The 13354-nt window shown below is 37.6% G+C and overlaps 1 long non-coding RNA gene across 2 annotated transcripts in view; it reads right to left on the bottom strand.

Annotated features, from left to right (window-relative positions):
- The window catches only part of LOC111054868, a 63147-nt gene that overhangs the window by 48855 nt on the left and 938 nt on the right, over window positions 1-13354 (bottom strand). For both annotated transcript variants that reach the window (XR_005573297.1, XR_002606325.2), the window contains exon 2: window positions 2169-2211. This is a non-coding gene — a long non-coding RNA (uncharacterized LOC111054868). The remainder of the gene's footprint in view (window positions 1-2168; window positions 2212-13354) is intronic.

Raw genomic sequence — 13354 nt, 5'->3', positions numbered from 1 at the left:
CAAGCAAAGGCAGGAGCGAGAGGAGGCGAGTGCAGACAAGGAGGGGTCAGAGGTCGGAGGTGAAGCTCACGTCTTCTCGCTTAGCAGCCGCCACCTCTCCAAATACAGTAGCTGCAGCTCCACACTACGAGTTGTTCAGTTGTTCAGCATCTCTCCCCCAAGCAACGAACAATGCTAATCTGTCTGGCAACGCAGGGGATATAAACTTGGCAAGTAATATCAGCTTCGGGATACTGGCATTCGGCGGAGAAAACATTTCAAAAGATATTTCTTCGAGTCGAGGACTAGACAGTAAAGTGAAAAGAGATGGGGATAGAAAGAATTTTCAACAGCATGAGTATTCTCCACATAGCTTAAAGACTCTGTGCTCGTTATCAAATGAGTAATGGAAAAGCTAATGGTAGTAATGATAGTTGAAGCTGTAAATATATAGGGTTTATCTTGATCAAGGTAACAAAATGTGAGAAAAAATGTAATATAATATTATTAAAAAAAGATGACTACATCATTATATATATTATTATGCATCGTACAACCGTACGTGATGTGTATCCTACCCCACATCTGGACTTCTGAACTATGTTCAATTTGATTATTTAGAAATTGCAGGTTTATTTGAATAGGGGATAATTTATTCATCTTCTCCTCCTGAAAGCTCGTTACTGAGGATAATAATATTGTTGATATAATCAGAATTGATCGATTAAAATGAAATATTTGACAGTTGGTATTTCTCAGCGAGATGGTATTGGTGTTCTACTCCACTGTTATGGTAGATTCCTCTCAATGAGATTGGTACAGTGTGTGTTCAATGTTGGTTTCATATTGCAGCTAACATAATAAATGAATTGGAATTGAAATGTGCATAATTCAAGATAAGGTCACATCTGTTCGACATGACGGAACACAAACAAACGGAAGTCATAGATTTAAAGGCAGCATCAATTAATACAGGCTGCCATTGTCTTCAAATTCTGACATTAATAAGTGTCAGACGATGCTAGAAGGGTGGTGCCAAATTGTACGGCAGCAGTGTAGTTGTCATGGCAACAGAGAGAAGCATTTTAGGCCATATGCGTCACGACCTGATTGTTTAATGTAAACTGAAACCGAGGAGAAATGGTTGGAGTTTGTCAAGACAGTTGTGTGATGGCGAGTGGTTCAGTTTGAGAAGGGCTGTAGGGCGGGGGCGGGGGTTAGAAGACGCGGGGGAAGCAGGCCATTAGCAAGACTTGAAGGGTGGCGTCCGTTGACAGGGTTGGAGGGTGAAGAGAGGGAGGGGGGTGGCAAGGAGTTTGTGTGTGAGTGTGCGTTGACTGCCAGGCGACAGCAGCTCGAAACGCGTTCAGCTTCAGCGTTCCCCCGACGCAGCTATTTCAATTTGTTGTTTGCCATTTCCCTTGCCCCGGTTTTATCTCAGCTCGCGTACCAGTTCTCATTTCCTCGTCGACTGCCTTATCACCGAGGGCACACCCTCTCCCTTTCCCTCACCGTCGCAGCACCCGGTCAAACATTATAGTCGGAGACAAACCCCTCCTCCCGCAACCACTCACACCATCCAGCAAAAACAAGTGTGTCTATGCATATCGTACAATACAGTCCGTATCTTTCTGTAAAGAAGTTGAGCAGCATGAGCCACATTCAGCGTCATGATGGCAAACCCGCGGCGCAGGGCAGCGCAGCTAAAGCCGCTTCTGTCATCCAACTCGTTTCATTTTCCAAATGAAAAGTCATCCACTATCATTTCGTAGTTTTTAAAGCCTCAGAGACGATGCTTCTACTTTGCATGAACAAGTTTATATAACTGTGGAATATTCTGGCGTTTATCACGGAATTGACAACTGTTGATGTTTTTCTTGCTATAATTGATAAATCATAATGACGAAAATAAATAATCATCGAGTGACCTGGCTGTCTCAGGTGTGGTTTCAGAGTTTCAGGTTTTGTGGTTTCTATTTCAGGGCCTGTGACATGACCTAACGACTGCTTTTTAGGATAGAAATCAAAATATAATCATCAATGCAGAAATTACAATACTTGAGTAAGAAGAGCAGATCAGAAAAAAACTTAACCTCTACTGAAATTCAGGAAGTATAGTCATATCTAAATAGGGAAATCGATGTATTATTATCAATGTTTACAATGTATAAATTTCAATTGCAACTCACCTTTGGTTTATGCATGTTTCAAAGACTGGGGAGATCCTCACACCTGTAAATAAAAGAAATGTTCATTATTGTCTCCTCTTCACAGAATATAGGCCAATATAGCAGGTCATTCACCCCTCATTGATATAACATCTAACCGTACAGATACTTTTAGAAATACTCTTTCATCACAGCAATAAATTCAAGAAATAGTCAGAATTCAATGGATTAAACTTCGACATGTTTTCAATTCCATAGAAAGAGAGAAATCCTTTGGATAATGTGAGAAAAAATCAAAGTAAAAACACATTAGATGTGAGTTTCAGAAAGAATGTGAATGATTAATCTTGAAAATGATAGCATAGAGAACAAATAATACAATAAGTTGTACATGTTTTATTATGTCTCTGTTGTAGCTTTGATTATGGATACGTTAAAGATACGTTATGAATACGTATGGATACTATTCTTCTATCTTTCCTCTATGGTTGTAGCAAGTATATAAGTTCTTCAAGAACTGGTAACTTTAGAAGAAAATGTTATTTGCACTCATCTTGTGATATAGGATTTCTCGAGTTGACGATTGAGTCAAACACACATCATTATGAAGTTGCTGAGTTGTGAGTTTCCTGATCGATTATTATGAAATGAATTTGATTCTGACCTGAGAAATCAGTGAGTATTGTATTTAACGTACAGTTCGAGCAAATTCAGATTCTGGTAATCACTGGATGGAAACTCTGCTGGCCGAATGAATAATGAAGAGAGCAGAACTGAAATGGGGACTTGGTCACAGCAGGACATTGGCAGCAGGGCAAGTGAGCAGTGAGCAGCGAATGACTGTCTATTGTGTGTTTAGTGCTGAGTTAGCAGTCGAGCTGAATAGATGAAGCGCACGATATCTCTTTCATAATAATTATATGACTTGGAGGTCGCAGAGAGACGACGACGACACGACGTGAAATTTGATTACCGGAGGAGTTGGGTCGCGGGTCGAGCGTGCAGGTGATTTAATTTAACTCAGTTCGTGTCAAGACGGTCGCTGCGAGGTGGGAGGAGGATGGAGAGATCGGTGACGAAGGGGAGGAGATAGGAGAAAAGATGGTTATGTCGGTGGAGTTCGACGTTATTAATGGAATCGAACTAGGTGACCGAGGACCGATCAAGAGTTTAATCAGGCAACAAACGCGAACCCGAACCTACACACACAAGCACACCAACACAAACACACAAGCACACCAGCACAAACACACACACATGGGCGCATCCCCTCCATCATGTACACGGTTCCTTATTTGATTTCATTACGGGAGCCATCTGCATGAAAAACGGGCCGTGTCACGCCAACAGTGCAGCGGAAAGGAAAAGAAAAATATAAAAAGAAGGATTTTCAATTTTCTTTCCCCTTTCCACCTATTTCCATTCTTCTGCTGTCATTCCACCACTCCAACCGCATCATCTCTCATACCTCGCTCCGCGCCAACTCTAGTCCTCCCCCTTCTCACCTCCCTCACCATCACATTTACACACCAACACACACACACTCCTCTACCCTTTTATATTCATCCCTCGCATTGTTCCCTTTGTCCCTTTTCAAGTTTAATTTCTCCTTTTTTAAAGGAAATCGTTATCTATTGTCTAAGTCACCCCCATTCTCCTCCCTAATCGTGCTACCTACTTACTGAGATAATTTCAATTATAGTCTACGCCGCATACAAAAATCCATTATGCCAGCTTTTTCAATAGAGAAGAGGTAACATTTTCCACGTCAATATCAGCGATAACTGATGATGGGTACTCGAATACTGATGGCAGTAGTGATTCTTACCAGGGGCATATTTCATTATTCTGCACAAGGAAGGAGTGATACAATCCCAATAATCATCGATTTAGATTCAATCTCAAGATGACATTATATAGAAGGTTACAGTTGGAAAATTATTAGGAAGGTGATTTGCGTGAGTAGTTCAAGTGCAAAGGTGCGTACAAGCGTATGCGCCACGAACATGCGTATTTAGCTTTTCTTCAGCTGAAATATGCTTATCATAACTGTATCTAAATGATTCTGTACAGATACAGATAATAAGCTTAGCATCTGCTGATGAAAAGCGAGATGCGAAAGCTCGGGGCGCATAAGTCTATACGCACCTCAAGAATGATTTTAAAACATTGTATTTTCATTAGGATCAATGGATGATTACAGTAAGTGTAATCAATTTTTACAGTGCCAGTTAAAGAAAATTATCAGTTGATACTGGACTGAATCAATACCTACTATTACTATGTAATAGTAGGTATTGACTGAATTCATATTTAGTCTAGTTTGATATTATAATACAGTTCATTCTAGAATATTTAACCATCAGCTGATTCAATTCAGTTGAAGCTTTCACTGTGCAAACGGCCCTGAATTTGCCAATCATAACAATCAACTTTACAGTATCATACATAAAAGTATATATGAAACTCTAATTAGAAGACTACTCAAAACATGAGTTATACATCAATTAACAAATAATGATGAATGGATAAAGACAAATGCATATTTGTTTCAGCAGTTTAGATAAGATAGCATACATTTTTTGTTCGAATTGGAATATGAAATTTTCTTATTCTAACCTCACATCATGATTGGAAGATTGAAGTGAATATGATTTTTCTGAAAACAGTTCCTATATGAGCAATCTTCAAGGGAAGTTTCAATACTCTATTCATTTGAATTTGAATTTATTACAAAAGTATCATAAGAATCAATTGTTGTACTTTCAGATGAGTGAATCAAGGGGAGAGTACATGAATACAGTGGAGTGAAATGCACAATCATCACAAAAGCAAGTAGTTGGATTTGGAGCAGATCGCATTACTCAACATTATTTTTCAAATCGCGTTCGCGCCAAAATATTTTTTATCAAGCTGAGGCAGACGTAAGCACGCGCAGGGGCGGGCAAGGGAACGCGCAAATCGAACGCAATCATAAAGTCACAAACTGCGGCGAACGCTATCGAAGCCAATTTGTCAGAGCGATAGATCGAAAATGTAGCTGAGAGTGAGTGGGAGAAGGACAGAATGATAAAGATAGAAGAGGGAGGAAGAATGGCTAAGGAAGAAAATATAAAGCAAGATTGGCAAGGGGGGCAGGGCAGCTACTTCCCTCGGCGAGCCTCCTCTCAAGAGCAGTCGATAGTTTACGATCGCAGAAAGATATTCGTGATTGAGTGAGTAACAAAGAAGGAACATGAAGCAAAAAGTGGAAAAGAGAGGAAGACATCATGTGAGAGAACAGAGACCGTCAGACACAAATAAATGAGTTGCAATAGGCCCAAATATATTAGGGTTGAAAAGCTGTAAAATAAAATCAAAGAGAACTGAAAGAGCAAACAGCAGAGAAAATGAATAGAGTATTAGAAATACTTTGCGAGTAAATAGATGATTTAGAGAGGAATGGAGTATCAGAGATAGGAAGTAAATAGAAAAGAAAACACTGAGAGAGACGTGATCTATAAGCAGAGCACAGGCTAAATTTATGAACTCGATACTTCAGATGGTCCAGTAAACGCTATAGAAGTCGACAGCATGGCACGCACCTAGATAGGTTAAATATAGACTATAGACTTACATCTCAATATCAGACGAATAAAGATTGTCGATATTTGATAACTGCAGTTTGAGAGCAACAGAGTGGCAGCATGAAAGCAGCTTGTCCATGAAAAATAGAGAATGATGTAGATGTAGAAGGTGTAGTGTATCCTTCTCCATGAAGGAGAGTAGGAAAAGTGGTAGGTGCACGTGATAAGAAATATCTGAATTAGAGGATACAAGAAGAATTGAAGATGGAGAGAAGAAGGAGCACACAAATACGATTATAGATCTTGAAAAAGGGAAGTGAGAGAAGAAGAAAAATAATAGAAAATTATAATTGGGAGGGGAATGATAATTAAATGATGGGAAAAGGCCAGTAGCTGAAATACATAATCAAAGAAATACATGATTGAAGAAAATACAAGAAAAATATTGAAGAAGATACAGAAAGGGAAGACTGGGATAAGAGGACTGATGAGAAAGAAAATACTGGATAAAGGGGTGTAAAGAAAAAGACAAGGAGATTGACGAGGGAAACAAAAAATGAAAATGAAAGAGAGAAAAGAGATTGTGTGTATAGGTACAGATCCAATAGAGGGAACTAATCGTATAGTGTGCACGGTAATCCAACTCCCGAAGGGAACACAAATAATATTTATAAATTGAGCTGTTCAGAGCTACTGGATGACTATTTAATTACTGCTTGTCGGCCGCTAATTCTTCAACCGCTTCTTTGCCAGCGCTGGCCGGTTGGCGAACTCGACCGCCGCTTAGGACCTCTGCCAAAATCGCATCCAACCCCTCCTCACCAGCACCAGACGGGCAACCCATCGTTCGCCTAGATAAATTTCAATCTCCGGCTATAAATTTCCAATGAAGCGGACCGAGAATCCATCGCATCGTGAGAGAAGACTATATTCGTTGTAGGTGGGGGGGATTGTGAGAGTGAGAGGGGGACAACGTAAATTGGAACTACCCTCATCAAGTGAATGAAGCTGCGTGGAAGCAAACCACCAACCACAAAATGAATAGCCTCTATATTGCCGTTGCTGTTCATACAGAGCTCTCAGTAAATTTCTACATTGCGTTGAAAAGCAAGCAATCCGAGCGATTATTATTATGTGCCTGTACTAGGTTTAAATACCGAATTTGAAGCTTACTGAGAAGACTTTCGGCTTAAGCTATATTTCGTAGAAGTGCTCACTGGAGCGACGGTCTCAGCGATTCACATCCAGGGGATTTGCTCTCAATTCCAAATACTCTACTTGCCTCAACCGAGTTGAGTCGTTTTCGTTCGTAGACTGCAATGACGACCAGTGAATGTGTCGACGACAAACTATCTAGTCACTCTCAAATAAATTCTAGTGTTAGATGAATACACACATATCCACTACCAAAGTGAGTACTAGGAAACTAATTTAATTCATTGTAGGTATTATCATAATGCACAATTAATGAGGAATAGGTAAAAAAATGGATTAATACTTGAAAGTAATTGATATTTATATTGTGCCAGATTACTTCTTGGAATATTGGCTTTGCACATGTAGTTTTCATGTTTATTAGGGCTGAAAGTTATTAGTTTCTATAGTTATGGCAGAGTTTGTTCTTATTTTTGGATTTGAGATTCAAATCCTGAATCCACCAACTCGACTTTGTGGATTCTTCAAACTGCATAAGGAACACGGATAGGGATTTATAAAATTTACCTATGAACTTATGACAACAGTGAAATGCTTTCATTGAGAAAGGACAACAACTGATGAGTTGTTTCTGTCTTTCACTTGACCTTTTCAAAAATGGAATCAAAGCAAAGCATAGACAAACAAACATAGTTGATGGAGGGGGGAAGTGGGAGAGAGCGGTAGGGAAGGTGAGTAAGGAGGGATCGATGGAGAGATAGGCAACACAACATAAGCAAGTCATAAATATTGATGTGCTTAGAAGCAGTAGACGTTGTACAAGCATCACTACAAAGCACCTGGTGATGGGGTGACTGCCTACATCAACAATGGCATCAACATCAACTGATCATAGAAATGACCGGCAGGCGGACAACTTGCCTCAATCCTATCTGAATGCAACTTCACTCCTCAACACGACATACCAACAGCAGCAGCCTGTAGACCAACAACAATGCACATTGTTACTCTGTCATTATCGCGCCCCTTCTAAACATTCACTCAGCTATCAGCCAATACAGCCTTCCACATGCCGCTCCAAGCGCATCATGCTTCTTGAATACATTTCAATAACTCAATCTATCAAATGTGCCGAAGTCAACACTCATTCCATTGAAAAGTCGATCAATTGAACCAGCCAAAGAGTGCTTTCTCAACTTGCCTTTTCCAAATAAAGCCGTAGAAGCATTAGCGTCATAGGGAGAAGAATACTTAGTACTAGTACTCTTAATAGTAGTAATATTCAATCACTGATTAGCATTTTTACAAAGTATAAATCGAGTTCAGTGTAGGAAGTAAGAAAACGGTTTATTATGGTTATTCATCTGTGATTTAATATTAGAAAATTCGTGTTGAAAAAGTAAAGTGCTATACAAATTGTTTTACAATAAAATCAATTCGAATTAGTGAGGCGAAGAGACTAGTTACAGAGTGAGACAAGCTTCATTATCAATTAAATGCACCACAGTTTGAATAAACTATTCTCAATCAAGTTTCTCCAAATTAATATTTGTCTCATATTTGGAAACATGACTAGCCATTTCTTTCAATAATTTATTTCCAATAAAATAAAATGATAAAGAAATGAATATAATTTTATTGCCATGAAATATACATATTGTGAGCAACGTCAAATTTACAAGTTGTGTTATATCTAAAAATATGTAAGTCTTATATCTAAAAGTCATATAATATAGGATAATCATTGCAAACAAAGAAGCCATTATCTTGTTAGAAAAGAGGTTCAACAGTTGCCTATGCAATTAACAGTTAATTTATGTATGTCAGTGGAGGAACAAAAATAATAGTGAGGGTGAGGACCTTGAATGGACCTTCTGCCAGGTCGAAATAGGGGACAGGTGCACTTTTCGTGTCAGGTCATCAAACTCGATTCGGATAATGTTTTTAATTTATCTGAATCAGATGAGCTTTTGGAATAAGTAATGCTGCTCTACAATCAAGGAGCGATAACTCCCATTCTTTTAATATTTAATTTTACAAATAATACATCGTTGAACTGGAGTTCAAGTAAGTGAACTACTGTGAAATTCGTTACTGAAAAAATTGAAGAGTGTTACTCCTATAAATCTTCTAATCAATTGATTTTGGCTACCTTAGATCAATACATATTTTGATGAATACATCTCAATTCCTGCCATGTCTACATGATTATTCTTTATTGTGGAAGAAACGACAAAACTCATTACACTCATTGACAGCCTAAATAAAATATCTCGGCTAGGTGGGACCTTCCCGTGAGGGACTCCCTCAACATAAAGCCATACGAATCACTTTTACTCATTAGATACCCTAAATCTTCCAATCAATTAATTTTTATCTACCCTATTCAGATCAATTCATATTTACATTAATACATCACAATTGCTGACATCCCTATATGTTTATTGTGGAAGACAACACTCATTTTACTCATTGACGGCCTAAATAATATATTCATATTCAGGCTAGGTGGGACCTTCCTGTAAAGAACTCCCCACAAACAGAGAGCCATAAAAATTAATTCTACTCATTAGAGACCTTTTATAAACTGATTTTCATCCAAATGGTTCAGATTATATCTTATATTGATTTGTTTTTGATAAACATTAATAACAGATTGGAAATTGAATAGCCTATTTTGAATTTCTAGGATAGAATATATCTGTGAAATATCCATGATTGGAAATTTAACCCTATGATTGTCATAAATCATAATATAATCTCCTATGCTTCGTGCATGAGCTAGGCGTGAACTGATTAGTTTTGGTTTCTAGTATTGTTCTTCATCAAAGAAATCACTCCATATTAAATATATTGCATAACTATTCGTTGAAATGTTTTCATTTCATTTTTTAAACAATTTTCTTTTTAAACTCTTCGAAAATGACTTCCCGCATTATTTTCCTTGAAAACGATTTGCAATTAATTATAAGAGGGTGAAGTAGGAAACATTCGACTTGTGAAAGCTTCGAATTGTGAGGAGTGGAGTTGACAGTGGCTATCATTTTACTCCTGGCAACTTCATCTTAAATGTTTACAAATGGCGAGGCCCTACAAACAGGAACTTGCCTGTTTTCACCGTTATAGTAGACTTCAACATCAGACATTGATTATTCAGTGAAATATCACGGTCTCATAATAATATACCTTGGGCCAAATGCCGCCTTTCTCAGAGAGCAACTAACTGGCTTTGAAGTGGTAATGTTTCAATACTGCTTCCAACTTTGTTGATGTAGCAATTTGCTTTCAACCATACAGCCATGTACATGAAAGATGCACAATTTGATGGGAAGACTCTTCAATCATAAATATCATGAAGCATTCGTAAATCCCTATTACAAAATCTAATGACAAAATCTGGTAGATAGGAGCGTTCATCAGATGCATTTATCTTAGTAGATGAGATGACCCCTCATAAAAGATGATGACATCAAAGATGAACCCTGGTTTACTTGCGTGAATGAAGATCAATATTACTCGCGCGGAGTCAATATGACCCCCTATATTTTAGCATTCCTGAAATAATTTCCTTCGCAAATCAGACCATAGAATAAATTTATATCACTTCGAAGATTTATTATTGTAATAATAAAGCACAGACACCGCTATTATTGTAATAAAATAAAATAATTCTAATCCAAGATACATTGAGAATGATTCACTGTAATGTGGAGTTGTATGAATAAAAGTAATGAGGAATTATTTTGTGAACATTTATATTTCCAAATTATTCAGAAATGTTGAGTCTCATGTAGATCAAGTGAGAAAGAGATTTTCTGATAAACCCGATATCACATAACTTATTTTAACTTGATATTCGAAGACTGTTCCAACAATAATGTTTAACTAAGTAGGAGAACAAGGGAGAGGATAAATGAGATGTGAGAAATATTGTAGCAGAAAATGGAGCGAGGAGTTATGAGCAGTTCGAGGTTCGCATGAGCTGGGAATGATTGTGGCGAGTGGAGCTCAGTAGAAACTAAGTATATCTTTGCGTGGAATGGATAGGGAGGTAGGAAAACAAATGGAAACGTGCTGAGAATGACTCTTGAGTTTTCCACAATAATTCATACAACGCGAAAAGAGATAAATTGGCTGGATCGACTCAGCGAGGAGGGAGATTGCATGGGCCTGATGGAAAACACGAATAATAAGGGACACGAGAGAGAGGAAGAGGATAAATAGGATGGATGCGAGGTGAAGATGAAACAGTGCTCTAGAAAGAGAGAAAGGGATGTTTGTTCACGTCAATGAAATACATGATAAATACGAGTGCACTTCATTATTGTTGTATATAAAAGGAAAAAGTGTTGGTTTCGCTGTTGCTTTCACGTCGAAAACTCGACTATTTCACACTCTCGGCAAGAATTGAGAGATATATGGGCCGTCAGCTAACACCGTCCAACTCCCTGAAGATTCACTTCATGAAATTCTGAAAAGAGTTTCAAGCTTTTCGATACGGACAACCAGTCAGCTCATCCCGCCGGAAACCGACAGTCAGTATGAAGTACGACCAACGAAGACCAACTGGAAAAAACACAAAATAACAACGAGAAATGCGATTCAACCCTTGTTTTTTATGCCCTTTTAATATCGGGATCCACCCTCAAGTCTTCAACCTTGACAGCATCGTCATAAGCTCAATCTTTTATATCGCTTGACTGAAAGTTTAACAAGAAAAGTTGTTCTATGCGTTGCTTCTTGTTCAAACAACACGCCAAACTAGTACCAAGAAGTTATTGAAGGTGAAAAAATCTTATAATAATAAATCACATTTGGAAAGTAAGTTGAGATTCCATGCTTATCCTTCTGATACGATGGAAAGAGATGCGATGTGGGCTGACAATAAAATATGACTATATAAATCAAACAAGAATAATATTTTTGGAGCATAATTTATGCACTGATAAATCCTGTTCAATCACGCCTGATGGTTGGAGGTTGAAATCTTTATTATATTTGAAAAACTTGAACACTGAAATCGTTGTTACAATATTGCTTAGAACTATTTAAATAGTAGGACTGATATCAACAGCTGGCTTATCACTTTGACAAGAGAATGTTTGAGATGAGGTTACAATTCTGGAACAGAGGATGCTCCCTCGAACATTAACCATTCTTTCAAGTCCAGAGGATTATTTGTGAGGCAATGATTGAGTCGAAATTAAATTATTATAAATAGTCCCAATCGCTCTTGTCTATAAATGAAAAATCATTTGGTGTTAAAATAAATTCAAACACGGGAAATTTGCAAATTTAGTGAAAATTTATGAAAAAAGTCGACGAAGTCGAATAAAAATATATGTTGTATCCAATATAAATGAATACAGTATCTTTGATTGAATATTATAGCTTGATGTATGTGAATAAATTGATGTTTTTGACCTAGGTATTTCTTTGATATGCAATATTCAATATGTTCTCCTCACTGATAAGATAGTATTCTAGTCGACCAATTCAGAGTTTGAACGCAAACATTTTCCACGAGTCATTCATTCCCAGAAGCAAAGCTTTTCCAGCGACGAATATTTCTTTGTTACAAGACATTTCACCCTGATTCTAACAAAGAGCTTTTTCCACATTTCGCCATTCCGCTTCACCAAGCATTCTTTTGCGCACATTTACTTTGCCCAATGACTTCTGCACATTGCTCGTCGGAAGGAGCTGATCGAACGAAGGTTCGCTTTATCATCTGATGTGGAGGCAACTACCAAGTAGAACCAAATATTCCTATAAATAATACTCTCATTGACATCAATGGATGGATTTACTTGTTTGAATAATCAGTCTATTAGTATTGTAGGGGAATTCCAAACGTCGCGGACACTCGTCAAGCACTTACGTCCTGTAACTGACATCTTATCCATGAACGTGTAGATAAGTAATAAGATACGAACATGAACATAACAAACATACTTTGAACTGAAAGTGTGTTACTATTTATGCTAATAAACTGGCGGTATAATATTTTATTTATATGATGTTATAGCAGTCTCTGATTGAATGCAATTTTTAAGGACTCTGAATATTGTTCAACGTTTAAGCAAATTATGAGTCACGAGATAATAATTGTGAATTAGAATATAAACTAATTAAAATGGAACAGAACTAGTGGAGTATTCAACAAATGCATCGTAAGATTGTGAAAGTGAATTGAAAATTATAATATATTTAACACCAAATCCTGCGTTGGAGGATTAGAAGTTATTCACCTAGATTCTATGCTCTTGAAACAAAATATGATACTCCAATCAGGAGAAAACCTTAGGAAAACAGTTTCACAAAAGAGGTTGTTGGAAGCCTGCAAGACGTTGATAAGGAAACAGGATTTTCAGAAAAGGAGAAGAGAGAAGGTGTAGAGGTGCGTATTTTTAAATTTTACTCAACGTCGCTATGAGGAGTTCTGATTAGAAACTTAATTGGTCGAGTTTAGTGAGGCAAAAAAGT

Source organism: Nilaparvata lugens, chromosome 1, assembly GCF_014356525.2.
Source record: "Nilaparvata lugens isolate BPH chromosome 1, ASM1435652v1, whole genome shotgun sequence".
Classification (NCBI taxonomy): domain Eukaryota; kingdom Metazoa; phylum Arthropoda; class Insecta; order Hemiptera; family Delphacidae; genus Nilaparvata; species Nilaparvata lugens.
This window is presented reverse-complemented; position numbering and strand designations above follow the sequence as displayed.